Here is a 14,336-nt window from a genome sequence, read left to right as displayed (position 1 = left end):
AGTGTAATTCAACCACCTTCGGATTATTTTTCCATGGTCATACAGAATTATTCCTGTTTCATCTTTCATTTGTTTTATTGCTGTTAGATCCTTAGAAGCTTTATCTCTTGATTTGCCTATCCGTATCAGTTGTCGCATATCCTGATTTTTCTGTAGTTGTTCGTATGCCTCCCTTACTGATTCAGCTTTAGCTTAAGCCACGGCTCGTTTTGCCTCATTCTTTGCACTTTTGTATGCTTGTCCATCCTCAGCACTTCTGGACACATCCCACTTCCTCTTAGCGTCTTTATATTCCTTCACAACCTTCAGCACTTCTTCATTCCACCACGATGCTTCCTTATATTTTGGCACCCCTCTCCCAGATGTTAACCCAAACACTTCCTTCCCGGCCTTCCTTATAACAGCACTATTTATTTTCCATCACTTCTGCACACTCTCTGCCAATTTTACCTTTCCCAGTACTTTTTCACTAAACTCCTATCTCAATTTTTTATCCTTTAATCTCCACCACTTAATTTTCCTTTCACATTAATTTACGTGCCTGTCTTTTACAAACTTTCATCTCACAATCCACTACAATCAACTTATGTTGTGTTACTATTCCTTCACCGTATATGACCTTAGTATTTCGCACCTCCCCACTATTTTTCCTTCTACATCATATGTAATCAATTTGGCTTTTATTTTCGCCACTTCTGTATGTTATTAGTTTTTCTCTTTTTCTTTGGAAGTAGGTATTCGTAATCACTAGATCAAAAACCACTGCAAACTCCACTATTTTTTTCCTTCCTCATTTCTCTCGCCATACCCCCATCCTCCATGCCACCTCTCTTCCCCACCTTTCCTTCCGCCAAGATGACCATTTAGATACCCTCCGACTATAACTCTTTCATTCTCTGATATTCCGACCATTACTCCATCCAAATCTCTCCAAAATGTTTCCTTCTCGTCCTCCGAACATCCCGCTTGAGGTGCAAACGCTGTCAGCACTGTTACCATTTCTCCGCCAAACATCACCTTGACATACATGATACTACCATTTACTCTGCTGACTAAACATACATCTTCTTGAAGCTCTCTGTGCAGAATAACTCCAAATCCATTTCTTGATTCCGGGCTTTCACTACTATAAAATAGCTTATAGCCTTCAGCTAAGATCTTTGCCTTATGCCCTTCCACCTTATCTCTTGCACACATAAAGCCTTTATCTTCCTCCTCTGCATCATGTCTACTATCTCTCTTCCCTTCCCTGTCATCGTTCCCACGTTTAGAGTTCCCATTCTGATCTTGAACACCTTTGGACGCTTCGCAAAACGCCCCCCCCCAGAGATCCGAACAGGTGGCTATTACTCCAGAACATTTTCTTGAGAAGCATCCATGATTCCTCTCGTTTTGGCAATGTTTTTACAGCCGGATGCCCTTCCTGCTGCCAACCCCCTTCCCCTGTTAGAGGGGCAGAGGCTTGCTAGTTTTGGTCCACCCTGGGTATTTTATTTCCCCAGTACCCACCATATCTGGTGAGCGTTCCCCTATCCGCGACCCGGGCAGGTACACGATGGGAGACTAGCAACTCCATACGGGACCCTCATGACATTTTGTGTGGGAATATCTTTGTCCTGTCTTATCGACCTGTTTTACAGAACATCCTACATGTCAGTGGCAAGAAACCGTTTTCAGCCTCTCATGTGCAAGCTATACTACACGACAGGTGTGTTGTGTGGAAGTAGCCTTAGCAACCTATTTTGCAGGGCATGTGTGTGTGGTTCTGCATGGATCGGGAATTTGAGATGGACAGAGGAGGAAATAGGAAACTAGAGGGCACGAATGAATAGGAAGGGAGGGGTGGAATGAGGACTGCGAAAAGAGAGAGAGTAAGAGGGTGACGGGGAGGGGGAGGTGGAGGAGGGGGAGGTGGAGGAGGAGGAGGAGGAGGAGGAGGAGGGGGAGGAGAAGGAGGAGGAGGAGGAGGTCATGAAGGAGTGGGGATGAGTAGATTGGGAAGGAGGAGGAGAGAGGGAGGAGAAGGTGAAAGGGTGAAGTAGGGAGACAGAAGAGCAGCGAGTGTGATGCAGGAGGAAATGGGCAGAAAGAGGGGACATGAGGGTGGACAGAGAGAGAAGAGGAGCAAGAGATAGGAAAGTGGGGACGAGGAAATGCTCCACGAGAGGGAAGGAGATGTGTGCTGATGTGTTGGCAGAAGAGCCAACACCATGTTGCTAGAGGAGGCCGAAATGCACGCGTTTCAGCTCACGCAGGCTGACGTGAGGTCTGGAAAATGACAAGGAATTATAGTAGCCAAAATAGTACATAGCTTCTGGAATACTTAACTTTAATCCATAATTGGAGAACATCGCTCTTGATGATACATAATTACAATCTCAATATAAACTGGTAATGGCGCCTTGCTAGGTCGTAGCAAATGACGTAGCTGAAGGCTATGCTAACTATCGTCTCGGCAAATGAGAGCGTATTTGCCAGTGAACCCTTCCTAGCAAAGTCGGCTGTACAACTGGGGCGAGTGCTAGGACGTCTCTCTAGACCTGCCGGGTGGTGGCGCTCGGTCTGCAATCACTGACAGTGGCGACACGCGGGTCCGACGTACACTAATGGACCGCGGCCGATTTAAAGGCTACCACCTAGCAAGTGTGGTGTCTGGCGGTGACACCACATGTGCAATATATGTGTCAACCATGTATGCATTTGACGCTGTGGGGTGCAAGTTTGTAGTAAATATTTTAGGAGGTTGTACTGTAAATTAATGACAATAAAACTTACTATAAGACATGTGTCCAATTTTTATTGGCTTCAGAGGCACAGCTGTTAGGTTGTAACCTGAACAAGTACTCACAGAAAATGTTAAGCAAAGGCAAACGATTACATATTAAGTTATTTTTCATGCATTCCACCTCAGACTTCAATCCACTTTCAAACGTCCTTGATAACATCACGTACGACTCTTCTGGAGTCGTCTTTTCTTTTTTTATGAGTTGGCCTCTCATGTTTATTTTCAAGTTGTACACTTCAGGTTTCAACTATTTCCATAAACAGAAGTGTGGTGCGGTAGGTTCCTTGGACCTTGGTGGTAAAGAAACGTGTCCATTTCTGTAGATCCATCTTCCGCAGAATGTTGGGTTTAGATAATGTGTCACCTCACTACAGGAATGGGCAGATGCCCTGTCACGCTGGAAGCCACGTGTAGCCAAGGAAGTCTCTTCGACAAATGATGGGGGCTCGTTCTGAAGAAAATCTACGCAATGGAACCCTTCAAGATGACACGGTAACACAACAGAGCAAACAATCTAACTGTCGTTCATACCACACCGCATATATGTAGAGAAGTGTTCTTGAAAATGTATCTCCACAAAGACAGGTGTGTTTTCGTCGGACCACCGAAGTGGGTTACGAGTTTTATTGATATCATGAAGAGGCAAAGTAGCCTCACAAGTAAACGCTATTAACGGAATTAATCAGGAATTTGCAATTAGCCAGTGACAAAACTCCAATCCTCTAGCTTTATGCCTCTCTTGAAGATGTTCAATCCACTGGAGATAATAAGGGTAAACGGCATGCATGCTTCATCTACTCCATATTCATAATGTGGACCATCAATACATGCAGACATTCCGTTTGTGCTTGTTGAAGAACTACACTCTGTCAACTGAATAATATCATCCAATTCATCCATAGTCTGTTCTTTTGTACATCCAGATATGAAATAACTGCTTGACAATGCGTCCGTGTCATTCAATTTAGCGCAAACGCAAGTGAACACTCTTGAATCTGGTACTGTGCTGTTAGGAAATCGTCTAGCGTATTCTCTACAAGCAGCGTTTCCATTACAAAACCCGACCCGAATACAGCACTGACATACTCAGCATATAAACACGTTCGGTGTGATCAAATGATACAGCACAACTGGCTAAGAAATCACAATCACATACAGAAATGAGGAATTCAGCTATGTAAATTCGAGTAAAATTTCACAACTTGAACTTCAAAACAGAAATTAAAATCGATAAACAAACCCATAGAAACTGAGGTACCAACAGGCAAAATTAAAAACTATTTCTGTAACCAATGAAAATTGCACATTTGTTATCTGGATAGCTATTACGACCTCCTAAAATGCTTACTATTCCTCCAAAAGCACGACATACACAGTGTCTTTCCTGCAGCTGGTGGATATTATACTTTTATTCTTCACTGATTTCAAATGGCAATCTCATACAGTTAAAAGACATAATTAAAAATTTAGAATTTCTAAATTTATAACAAGTCATTCAACACTTAACTTCCAGTCACGCTAACTTATTGGACTATTCGTAAAATTGCTCCCTAATGTACGCCTAACAAACGTGTACTCAGATGGCACCTAACGTAGGAATTTGTGTAACATTGTGTACCACAATAGCATATCGCGTTTCAGAGTTAACAGTTGTTATCTTGTTAAGGTTTAAGGTCATTGGATACAGGCAATGGATTCTTAGATGTGGAAAGAGAAAAGTAGTGTACTCTCTTATAGAAACTCAAGCGACTTGTGGAATCTGCTTTAATGAGTTGAATGCTATTGCGTGTAACATACATGTTCTCCAAACTTCAGATCAGCAAATTTTTTATTCTTCCTTAAACTAATGGTAAAAATCACATCATAATGCTTGAAATTGCATGAACTACATTTTAAAAAGTACAAAGCATTTACTCTGTAATCAATTACACCTACTAAAACAGTGGGTTTGGGAAAGCTTTGTTTACAGCAGAGGAAACGCTGTTGACGAAAACTGAGTCAACATTTGAAAACTATGGTGATAAATCCATGTTCTCCTTGCTAATGTAGATTTTTTGTAGTATCTCTAAAACAGATGACGTCAGCACCAGAACATCTCTTTAAACAAGGAACTGATGATTTCCTTCCCCGTCAGATGACAGCTTCTGCTTAATCTCTGAAGCCCTTAACTTTGAAACCCTCACGTGTAACTGACAAGTCAGAATAAAATACGTTAGTTTAATAACAGAGGAAACAGGCGTAGTTTGAGGCTGAATACAATAAAATATTCATAACGTAAATGTTTCCCTCCTGTTAGTCTCAGCACAATTATTTCTCTATTTACTTAAGAAATCCACGGACTATTGCTTCTGCTGAACTTAGTTCTATCCAAGTTTCATTTATGAGAATATCAGTATAAAAAAATCTCAAGCATGCAAAATAAACAAAACTTGCGAATAAAGCTATTACAATTGAAACATACGTCAAGAAATTTAAAGCGTAAAAGTATTTCATAACAACAACAACAGACACAAAACATCGAATGTAAATAGTGGACTACGTGTAAGCGGAGAGCAACATGGGAAAATTCAGGTTGCAGATGAGAAACTGTTTTAGAGTTGAATTATAATTTATTACTAAAGAATTACATACTGGTGCCTGTTACGAGTATGAAGACAGAAGCGAATATGCAGAATAACATTATATTTCAGAAGTGATATACTTTTTTTACAGTTACTAGCATAGTCTTGTGCGTACCTTGTGGGAAGCCTGCTTCCAGCAAGACAGCCATAAGTCCCTCCCCATAAATCCCTCGATAAGGCAGCCGTAAAATCGCCGTCGGCCAATATTACTTTCTCAGTGTGTTACCTCCCGATCTTTTCGAGTCAAGAGCAGCCATGAACATTTATTGCATCCTTCGTTCTGCTACAGCTGCCTTTACCAGACCACCAGGCGCTGTGCAAGTACTTAAAAGCCAGCTAGCTGTTTCGTCTGTTATGCAGACCGTACAGATCGTGTTGACTAAACTGCCACTTGGCGAAGACCAATTCCATTGTACGAAAAGATATTACACACCTACCACCTGATGGAACACTCAAGTCAAATTGGAAGCTCAAGTCAAATCTAATGAGTTGTATTAGAGGAAGATAGCCGACGACAAACTGGGTGGATTAAAAGTTTGAACAGTGTGTAACAACTTCTACCATTGTCAGAGTTATACAGGGTGATTCAAAAAGAATACCACAACTTTAAAAATGTGTATTTAATGAAAGAAACATAATATAACCTTCTGTTATACATCATTACAAAGAGTATTTAAAAAGTTTTTTTTTTCACTCAAAAACAAGTTCAGACATGTTCAATATGGCCCCTCCAGACACTTGAGCAATATCAACCCGATACCCCAACTCGTTCCACACTCTCTGTAGCATATCAGGCGTAACAGTTTGGATAGCTGCTGTTATTTCTCGTTTCAAATCATCAATGGTGGCTGGGAGAGGTGGCCGAAACACCATATCCTTAACATACCCCCATAAGAAAAAATCGCAGGGGGTAAGATGAGGGCTTCTTGGAGGCCAGTGATGAAGTGCTCTGTCACGGGCTGCCTGACGGCCGATCCATCGCCTCGGGTAGTTGACGTTCAGGTAGTTACGGACAGATAAGTGCCAATGTGGTGGCGCTCCATCCTGCTGAAATATGAATTGTTGTGCTTCTTGTTCGAGCTGAGGGAACAGCCAATTCTCTAACATCTCCAGATACTGTAGTCCAGTTACAGTAGCACCTTCGAAGAAAAGGGGACCAAAAACTTTATTGGCTGAAATGGCACAGAAACGTTCACCTTAGGCGAGTCACGTTCATACTGAGTTGTTTCCCGCGGATTCTCAGTGTCCCATATACAGACATTGTGACGGTTGACTTTCCCATTAGTGTGGAAAGTTGCTTCATCACTAAACACAATCTTTGAAACGAAAGATTCATCTGTTTCCATTTGAGCAAGGATAAAATCACAGAAATCGATTCTTTTAATCTTATCAGCTGCAGACAGTGCTTGAACCAATTTCAGACGATAGGGTTTCATAACTAACCTTTTTCGTAGGACTCTCCATACAGTTGATTGTAGAATTTGCAGCTCTCTGCTAGCTCTGCGAGTCGATTTTCCTGGGCTGCGAACAAATGCTTGCTGGATGCGTGCTGCATTTTCATCACTCGTTCTCGGCCGTCCAGAACTTTTCCCTTTGCACAAACACCCATTCTCTGTAAACTGTTTATACCAACGTTTAATACACCACCTATCAGGAGGTTTAACACCATACTTCGTTCGAAATGCACGCTGAGAAACTGTCGTCGATTCACTTCTGCCGTACTCAATAACACAAAAAGCTTTCTGTTGAGCGGTCGCCATCTTAGCATCAACTGACGCTGAGGCCTAGTCAACAGCGCCTCAAGCGAACAAATGTACAACTAAATGAAACTTTATAGCTCCCTTAATTCGCCGACAGATAGTGCTTAGCTCTGCCTTTTGTCGTTGCAGAGTTTTAAATTCCTAAAGTTGTGGTATTCTTTTTGAATCACCCTGTATATTACTCCTAACCAGAAACAAAGAAATGATGACAGGTAATGTATCGTTCCCTGAGGTACATAAGATTGGAGACTTCAGCAAAAAACAGTGCTCATACAAGAAATGGAGATTGCTACCTGTCTCTGGTAACCAGTGATCTATATACTTATCATACCTTGAAGTCTCGTCTTGGAGCACAGAACATTTATCTGCCTTCGCATTCCTGTCAGCTAAATCATTCACAATTAGGTTTTGCAGTAATCTCATCGAGTAACAGTATACAAACTGGTCAGTCGATTAACTATACCTGAAACACGTCCGTAGCGGACGTCTAATCATGTTCTGCTGAGATTCCACCAGATCTGATTGCCCTGAAAGTTCAGTGTCGCAACTACATGCTGCATTTTTCAATAATTCACGAAGATTGAGCAGTTCTACCTCAGGTGTTCTGAGACCGCGATGTAATCGATTAGTTGCTTACCACCTTCAGCAGTTCGGTCGAAATTTTTTTGGGATGGCCTTCACCGAGACGCCCTCGTGGCCACTATAGTGGCCTGTTGGGGAAAGGAGGGGGTGATGGGGGATGGAGGAAAGGGCTCGTTTCTCCAACGGTGGAGTTGAAAGACACTCTTCCTGCGGCCGCAGGATAACCAAACGTGAACATGTGAGATCGCCATTTAAAGGATGAGTAACACTGCTGCATTACTTCGCAAACTGTTGGCTTCGTTTCCACATACCTTCCACTCCTACAGCACGTCGCTGCCTCGAGAGTCAATTTCTTGAATTTGACGTTGTATTGGGCTCTGAAGACTTGTATCGAATTGCGATAAAGGGGTACAAATTCCAGCCTTCATCGCAGATGAAAAGGAGTCAGTATGGATGCAAGAACCAGGCACCTTCTGTGGAGGCCCATGCGTAGAAAAGTTCGCTGAACGTCATCTTGGCTATTAATAACCGCTTCAGCTGTATTTAGTCCTTTATTATTGGATCACCACCGGTTTTGTGGCACTAAACCCACGTTTTCAGGTGAACTGTTGATGAAGAGACATTGTTGGTACACCCTTGGTTCATATGGGTGATCATTTGCTCAACAGTTGTGCGTCTATTCGATCGTACATATCTCCGAAGCTGTCGGTTACCCCTGCCACCTATTGTCCTCAGTTCACCGCATTTACCTCGAGTCCGGTTTACGATAGCGCTATTATGCCATGTACGGTATACTTTAACCGCGGCTGCACGCGAATAGCTTACACACTGAGCCGTTTCGGAACTGTATTCGCCGTTGGACCGAAAGCCAATGACCACCTTCTTTCGGACGTCAGGTAATTAGTCCCGTTTGCGAGAAACGACGACGGCTATACTGTTCTCCACGTGTCCCCGACACCCTTATACACCCTCCAATGCTGGTGCTGCCACTGGCCGTCTGCGAGTTATTGCACGTTAACGTCGAGCACAGGTACTGGGCACAATGTGACTGGACCGTGTGTTCAGACAGCATAAATGATTCAAAACTCTGTAATAATATACAGTCCTCATAGTTAACCGCATGGATACAAATAGACTGTTGGGTAAATTACACACGTACTTTGTAACATTTCAGTTTGAATTTTTACGTACCTCTGTGAACAAATTCTATTCACAAACAAGCTTGAAATGTTGAATGGCGTGGAGAATTTCTTGGAATTCTATCACTACAATCTCGACTGAAAACTGATACGCCACCTATCAGAGTGGCAGCAACGGGCTGCCGCCACCTCACCGCCACTGGTTCTGCCCAAGGCCTCAGATAGCGCATGCGTGGTAAGTAAGACACCAAGTAGGGGAAGGTAGGGCAAGATGGGAAAGCTAACTTTATACCCTTACAAAAGGGACAAAACCAAACAAATTCAAGTAGATCTGATTATCATTTGTTTAATTAACCATTGAATTACAATAGCATGCAAAGAAACCTACAAATGTGTTACATTTAGGTAGAAATATCTTGATTTGAAACATAAACTACCAATTCCCCGTCTTGCCCTATATGCGGGGTAAGATGGGAAACTAGCATGAATTCATCTCTAAAGCTTAAATGAGGACTGGAACAACAAAATAATGTGACGATAAGGTTTCGAAACATGGTTTTGCGAATTGTAGAATCAGGTATTACGTTTCATTTAGGCCTATTACTTTCACATAGTACACAAGTGTGGACAGCCTCGTCATCATCACTTTCTATCCCTACACAAGTGTCGTGGTCCCAGCTTCCGCAGCCAATACACCGTATCCAGCCTCCTTCAGAGAAGTCATAGCAGTACAAACATTCTCTACTCTCCTCCTCGTTGTCATTCGACCTCAGTTTATTATGCCTTGAGCATGAAGGGGTGGTTAGGACGTCAGTAACGTTCGTAACTTTTTCGTTGTCATTTGGCCTTTTGGTGGTATCCCAGGTTTACTAAACGTCTTTGAGAAGAGTTTTCGTTTACATGGAGCACGTTTGGGGGCTCCTTTTCGTTTAATTTCTTCAGATAGTTCACTCCTATAAGGAGATTCGGTTAAAACAACGGGTTTTGCACGCCTGTTAGATGGTTTCCTTTTGGTTTTTTTTCCCCACCTTTGGAATAGCTATGACCATTTCGGGGCTGGTAACCTTAAAGTTAGACGAAACAGAGCCTTGATCGTCAGTAGTTAATTGTTCAGGTGTTTTACGTCTTGACAACATCTCTGGTATTTGGTCTTCCGTTTCTGTAACTTCAGATGTGTGAGCTTGATGAATGTCTGTAGTTGAACAGGGGAGGTAATCACTTTCTTGAAACACATTTCTGTTTACAAGCCAAATGCCTGTTTACCGAAACCCGTTCACTGCTGTGGACATTGTAGCTGAATAAATGAAGGCTTTGGCGAATAAACTTGCGATCTGATGCAGCGTAACAACTTTTCCAGGATGGGTGGGAAGCCACGATCATCTTCTTAAAATTTACTGAGAGGTTTCATAAACGCCACGTCCAATGGTTGAAGACGGTGTGAGCAGTGTGGTGGGAAACACAGCAACACAACCTCATTTTCGCGGGCCACATCTATCAGTTCTAAATTCTTGGTGTGCGTTTTGTGGCCGTCCAATATGAGAAGTATTGGTCTTTCCTTTGGCGCTCCAGTAAATGCAATAAACTTCTTAAACCAAGTCAAAAATAGTTATTTCGTCATCCCACCAGTTTCGTGGACTTCTGCCCAGGCACCAGGGGCTGGTCAGTCTCAAACGCTTGTTGTGTTCGTTTTCGAGGATAGGTGGTACGTAGCACCCCGACGCTGAAACACAGATTCCTGCAGTCAGAGTCTGGCCTCTTTCTGCTGAAGTAACTGCTCCCATCTGTCTGCGCCCTTTCAAAGCAACCACCTTTGTGTGACATTTTGGAATCACTGTTAAACGGGTCTCATCGCAGTTAAAAATTCTGTCTCCCGTAAACTTGAATGTGTCTAATTGACTTTCAAACAGATGGAAAAACCGATCTACAGCAACTCGATTTAACCCCACTGGTCGTGCGATTGATGTGGCCTCTGGTTTTCGTATTGTTAAGGTAGGATTTCGTGCAAGAAACCCATTTAACCAATCTCATCCAGCAGATTTGGATTCAGTATTAAATGGCTGTTTGATGTTTCGTTTAGCTAGCTGAAAAGCAAGTTCACAAAGTTCTTTAAGTTTTAGGCCAAAATACTGTCCTTCCATCTGTGTTAAGTAGTTTTTACGTTCTGCTTCTTGTTCTGGGGTAAACACACTAGTGATTGGTCGTAACCTTTTCACAACTGTTTAGCCAGGATTAGCACGTTTCTTTGCCGCATGTCGTTGAATCGTTGTCTGTGGCACGTTGAACTGTCGAGCAGCCCTGAAAGAACCCATATGACCTTCAATAATAGCATTTACAGCGCCTTCCATTCACTCCAATGCCCAAACTTGCCTAGACGTTTGTCGCCGATGCTTGCGAACCATCTGAAATAAAAGACGTGGAACGTATTATTGAGTCAGATCATTCCTGATAATCTATATTATATAGTAAATACTATATTTCCAATAATCAGTCGTTAAAGCATAGCAAGAATACTGACTTTGCACGTTTTGTGTATTTTTATTTACCATATAGTCTAAGGCATACTTTGTAATTAATTAGGAAACGTTGGAATAACGAATACCATTCTATTTACAATTGTATTCAACGTATAATGTACGTGTTCAAAACCCGCAGCGAGGTAAACACATGAGACGATAAGAACGTAATGGTCGGACAAATCCCCGTCTTGCCCCACCCCGTCTTGCCCCCTACCATGCCGTCAGGCTATGTTACGCCTCCGTGAACACTATTTAGTGAACACTGACTACTGACACAGCAGTTTACTGTTAATAAGACGTACTATTCAGTCTGGACAAATGTTCACGGAACACATGTTTTAGGACCTCGAAAGGTGTAAAACATTGCAAATCAGAATAACAATTGTACGTACCTTCCAAAGCTCACAGAAACCGTCGCGAAAGTAAGGTTCAGCAATGTCAACACACTGGAACCAGTGTATTGATGATGTTGACGTAGCTATCCACAGATGGCAGCACTCTAACTGTAGCTTATAGCCCTTCCCCGTTTTATCCCATCTCCTCGTCTTGCCCCGCCTTCCCCTACTTGCGGTAAATTTTCTATTTTTGTATAAACAAGGGCGACAGTAAAATTCCCGGAAACTTTTGAGCTAGAGGGTAGCGCACATCGTTGGTCACGACGACAACGCTTTCCGTCCTTTATATCGTAGTGAAACAAATTATGCAAATCAACACTGTCAAGAAACGTATACCGTGTGGCGCAGTAAACGTGGCACCAGGGCCGGCCTTAGCCATCCAGGTGCCCCGGGCGAGTCGTCCAGTTGGCGCCCTTTATTGTATAAATAGCGAACCTGGCAGTGCTTTGCAACACGGTATTTGACTGTTTTCTAGAAATCGTCTTAAGTGGTTAATGGCGTCATCTTATGATCATAACATGGTTTTTTCCATCGTAAATTTGAGTATTTTATTTTTTTTAAATGGAAATGAAATCCAAATAATCTGAAAGCCCGCTAAGACGCTCCATGTGAGTCTTATGTAGCCTGTGACGTCAGTCCAGCATGCTGCTGTCGCTGCCGTAACAGTCAGTATAGCAGTGATATATTGTTTGGGCATTCACGTTTTGGGAAATTGTCTAAAAATATTGCGTAGCACTGCACTGTACATCTACAAAAACTCCAGAAAATTGTTTTTGCGTGTTCCAAACAAAGAAAAGATGCGTAAGATGTGGTTGAAACAGGCTCGTATATCCCAAATTTTTCTTTTCTTTTCTGAAGCACCCCTGTACTAAAGCGAACAAAACAAAACAAAAATTATTCAAATTGGTCAAGCCATTTCTTTGTTTTGGTGAGACAAACACTCAACAATTGATTTTTATATATAGGAGGTAATATGTATAACGAAAAAACACTAATTTTGAATTGGGTACCATATTTTTATTGAATTTAATATAACTGTAAGCCATAAACCTATATTTTCTGTCAGTCATCTGAACACAAAACATATTACGCCTAATGAAAAACAATTGTAAACAACTAAAATTTTACTTTTCTCGCTTTTCTGTCGGCAAAGTCTGTGATCAGATTAGCAAAGTCCAGGTTTTCTGCAACTTCATTTTCAGCCAAATACAAAGTAATGTGCATCAATCTTTGAAGCACATTGCTCCATCGTAAGCTTTCTTTAGAAATCAGCTTTTGTTCTTCCTTGTCAATAGTTAATCCATCTTTAAACCTGATTTCAGCTTCAGTCCATTGAGTAAATGCTTTTTTGTGGTTAGGACTATTTCCATGCAGTTTCAGAGCTTCACTTAAATGTTTCCAATTTCTGAAACCCACAGTGGTAGTCAAATTAGTAGTTGATTTTAAATCAAACAGCCGACAACAAAAGCAAAAGACACTGTCGTTTGATACAGAATAAACTAGCCACCGTCGTCTGATAGTTTCTTCGTTTGATAGTTTTCTTGTGTAATGAGTTGAAGAGAAATGACGCCCATTTTCATCTTTTGGAAAGTTATTTAGACATACTTGTGAGGGTCCACATATTATAATGCGATCTATATCTCAAGCATTAAGTACTTTTGGCCACGTACCTACATCAGAAACATTGTATTCTTTTATTGCAAGAACGTTGATACTTTCATCGACCACAGATGTCATGTGTTGATTTTGACTTGGAGAAATATCAGAGGATTCATGCAAAGATGTACTGCGCTGGTCAATTTGATCACCTTCAATAGGTGATTGTATATTTTTTGTGCATAATTGTTCACAGTCTGAAGAAATATTTGCTGATACATGGACTTTTGATTCAATATCTGAAGTATTTGCCTTAGAATTTCCTTTAAGGTACTTATAAATATTCATGTGCTTTTTAGTTTCTTCAAGAACTTTTTCTTTTTCAGCTTTTCTTTTCCGATTTTCTGAACCAGAAAGCTTTTTTTAAATCATTTCCTTCTCTTCTGGCATGATTTAATAATTTGACAAATTATTGCTTGGACACTGCTCTATTTCGCGACCACAATATTCGATCTATAAAAAATAAAGGAATTCACCTATCAGTAGACGTAACTAGAAAAAAACCTGAACTGAAAGATAAAAATGTTTTTCGCACTTACCAGAAAATTAAAATGTTGACACAGTCACGACACTCGTTTCACTCACAATTATTCCGCCACGAAAACATGACCGCTGCCTCCGACTCTTACTGACAATTACTGACATGCGGGTGCAAATCGTAGCGCTGCCAACATATGCAGTCTAACAAACATTGTGTGGCGCTGTATTATTTCAGTACGTTAGGGGAGAATTCTCTATGAATGCAGTGCACGCATTGCATGATCTATTAATTAATGTACATGAGTCATTAAGTCACAAATATTCGATATAAATACATTCGTATTAATTAAATCATAATGTAATGTATATTTCACAGTCTGTATTTTCTTTTATTTGGAGCGA

The sequence above is a fragment of the Schistocerca cancellata genome, chromosome 3 (genome assembly GCF_023864275.1).
Source record: "Schistocerca cancellata isolate TAMUIC-IGC-003103 chromosome 3, iqSchCanc2.1, whole genome shotgun sequence".
NCBI classification, from domain to species: domain Eukaryota; kingdom Metazoa; phylum Arthropoda; class Insecta; order Orthoptera; family Acrididae; genus Schistocerca; species Schistocerca cancellata.
The sequence above is the reverse complement of the archived record's forward strand: the minus strand, read 5'-3'. Positions refer to the sequence as shown.